This window comes from Carlito syrichta, unplaced genomic scaffold, assembly GCF_000164805.1.
Source record: "Carlito syrichta isolate Samal-C Ts95f unplaced genomic scaffold, Tarsius_syrichta-2.0.1 Scaffold311324, whole genome shotgun sequence".
Classification (NCBI taxonomy): Eukaryota; Metazoa; Chordata; class Mammalia; order Primates; family Tarsiidae; genus Carlito; species Carlito syrichta.
Window position 1 is genome coordinate 138,316 of NW_007255420.1, and position 3,361 is coordinate 141,676.

Sequence of the window (3,361 nt, forward strand, 5' to 3'; positions counted from 1 at the left end):
TCTGTCGCCCAGACTGGAGTGCAGTGGCCGCTCCCGACCACCGCAGCCTCGACCTGCTGGGCTCCGGCGATCCTTCCACCTCAGCCTTCCGAGTAGCCGGAACTACAGGTGCACGCTACCATGCCTGGCTGATTTTTCGATTTATTGTAGAGATGAGGTTTTGCCAAGTTGCCCAGGCGGGTCTGGAACCCGTGGGCTCAGGCAATTCACTCACCTCAGCCTCCCAAGGAGCGGGATTACAGGCTGAGCCACCGAGCCCGGTTTGACTTTTCTTTTCATGTGTTATCTCAGTTAATCTTCACAAGAACCCTAGACTCTAGTATTATTACTTAAGGCTTGTATGGTATGAGCTAGACAGCTTAGTGTGTGACCCTTCTAGTGAGCCTTCCTGTCACCAGGGTGACCGGACAGATTAAAATGCCTCCAAGGTCTGGGTTAAGTCTTACTGGTGGAAATTAAGACACCTTAGTATGTCGGGAGACTTGCATGATTCCCATTACAATTTTTTACTGTGATTGGTGACTGGGTCTAGCTGCATTTTTTCCCCTGGAGACATGCAGTACCAAGACACACAATTTGTCCTCTCTGCTTTCCCTCTGATTTACCACTGCAGCTCTGTGGGATTGAATACATTTAGTTCTTTCCAGAAATCAGAGCATGAAAAACTGAGAGGATGGGGGAGGTTAGGAAATACCAAGCACTAGGTTGCGTTGGTGGCAGTGGAGTGGTGGGAAAATGTCCCATCAGGAGAGGAGGCCCAGGACAGAGATGAGATGACCTGCCTTCTAATATCACCAAGTGAACAGGGCTACTGCTGGGCATGGTGGCTCACACCTGTAATCCTACCACTTTGGGAGGTGGAGGTAAGAGGATTGCCTGAGTTCGGAGATTCGAGACCAGCCTGGACAAATTAGCGAGACCTTGTCTCTACAATAAATTAAAAAATTAGCTGGGTGTGGTGGTGCACACCTGTAGTTCCAGCTACTTGGAAGGCTGAGGCAGAAGGATTGCCTGAGCCCAGCAGGTCAAGCCTGCTGTGGCCGTGAGCATGCCACTACACTCCAGCCTGGGTGACAGAGTGAGACTCCGACTCAAAAAAAGTGTACCCAGGAACCTGGGCAACAGAAGGGGGAGTGCAAGGAGGAATGAATGTGTTTCCTCCTAAGTCTTCTGAGTGCAGCAGGATCATCCTCCCCTGCCAAGTGCGTTGCTGGGTAGTTCAGAACATGGTCTGTCTGAGCTGGCGTTTTGCACACCAGCCCTGGAGTGATCTGGATCTCCAGGAAGGCGAGTGAGCATGTCTGGAGGTGAAGGATTGGGAAGGCTTATTACTCCCAAAGGGCCTCATCTAGAAATGCTGCCTGGACTTTGGGCTGGTCCAGAAAACCTGTGAGAGTGTGTGTGTGTGTGTGTGTGTGTGTGTGTGTGTGTGTGTGTGTGTGTGTGTGTGCGCGCGCGCGCGCGCGCGTATGTGTGGGTTAGCTCTTCATCAATCTATCACTTATCACTCAGTCACTTTTCCTGATTAGAAAGGGCAGGGGCAGGGACGCCTGGATGCTTATAAAACAAATGGACCTTTTTCCTTGACATTTTATTTATTTTTATTTTTTAAAAGTTTTTGGTTTATTAAGCTGGTCATGAAAAATCCAAACAATGGCCACAGATACCATCACTGCATCATCTTTAGTCCTTTGCCTGTTATCCAATCTCCAGCTCACTTTTTGGCAGCACCAACATTGGCTTTTGCAGTCCCCCTGACTTTCTTCACTCTGTTCTTGCGTTCCTTTCGCTGCTTCCTTGAGGTCTTTTTCTTCTCATACAGGCCATGTCTTGCAGGTCTATGTTTGGGTTCATTTTTCTTTGCATAATCGAAGGAATCATAAATCATGCCAAAGCCAGTTGTCTTGCCACCACCAAAATGAGTTCTGAATCCAAATACAAAGATGACATCTGGTGTTGTCTTGGACGTTTTGGCTAGTTTTCCCCGAATTTCTGTCTTAGGTACTGTTGCCTTCCTGGAGTGAAGGACATCGATGACCATTTGTTTCTGTGGAAGCAGACGGTTGGTCATGAATTTTCTGGTCTGAATAGTTACTGTGTCGTTCATGATGGCTAAAGATCCTCAAGCAGTCAGGGAGGAAAAGAGACTCCTTGACATTTTAAAAGAGACATTTACATGCTTTGTCACTACTTCCACCATTAGAGGAATACACAGGTAGACTGTCAAGTCCCAGTGCTTCCCCCGCTACTCCAAGATCACCATTGAACTTACTTTGTAGTGGGAAGTGGGTACTTTGCCTCTTGCATTCCATGGTTATAGGTGATTTAGGAGGAGTCTCCTGAGTGTAATAAAAATGGGTGTCTATGGAACGCAATTGAATTTGGTGTAGTGGACAGGGCGTTGGACTAAGAGCAAGGTTTCAGTTCTTAACTAGATGATTAGCCTCTGATCTGCCACTCACATGCTGGATCAGAGGCTCTTCCACTTAGTGCCCCAGCCTGGGCCCATTGGGACAGGAGGGGAATTGCCAGACAGGAGCCTGGTGACCAGGATATCCACTCTGACCCATTCCCACTCCACCTTAAGGTATCGGGTCCCAGCCCTGTCTAACCAGGCTTCTCTTTGGGTTTTGACCTTCTTCTGTCTCTAGGATCTTGGTACTTGTGCCATCAGCTTTCTGGTCTTAACTACCTGACTATTGGGCTGCCTCTCTTTCTGATTTGATGCACTAGGCTAATCCACAGAATGTCCATAGGAAGTCTATGGCAAATAACATATAAGAGAGTGGTTAGATAACCAGTGACCATTTACTGAACACTCAATGATCCAGTCATTAGGCTAAGTACTTCAGATGAACTATTAAATTTATTCTTCCCAACATACTTATGAGATTGGGTTTTAAAAGTCTAATAGTGAGGTCGTTTTAGGTTGCAAGTAATGGAAACCCAACTTAAACTGGCTTAAATGATAAGGACATTTATTGGCTCACATAGCTCAAAGGAAATCCAAAGGCAGAATCAGCCTTAAAGTTGGTTGATAGGCTGGGCATGGTGGCTCATGCCTGTAATCTCAGCGATTTGAGAGGTTGAGGTGGCGGGATTGCTTGAAGTTAGAAGTTCAAGACTGACTTGAGCCAGGCTTGGTGGCTCAGCTTGTAATCCTGCGCTTTGGGAGGCTGAGGTGAGTGGATTGTCTGAGCCTGCAGGTTCGAGACCCTCTCGGGCAACTTGGCGAGACCTCATCTCTACAATAAATCAAAAATTAGCTGGGCGTGGTAGTCCACGCCTATAGTTCCAGCTACTTGAAAGGCTGAGGCGGAAAGGATCGCCGGAGCCCAGCAGGTCGAGGCTGCGTGGCTGG

General features: G+C 47.8%; 1 pseudogene across 1 annotated transcript in view; it reads right to left on the minus strand.

Moving 5' to 3' along the window:
- Positions 1 to 1,612: 1,612 nt before the first annotated feature.
- Positions 1,613 to 3,361, minus strand: part of LOC103271145 — a 4,001-nt pseudogene continuing 2,252 nt past the window's right edge. The window contains exon 3 of the transcript XR_002482574.1: positions 1,613 to 2,121. The product of XR_002482574.1 is annotated as a 40S ribosomal protein S24 pseudogene (transcript). The remainder of the gene's footprint in view (positions 2,122 to 3,361) is intronic.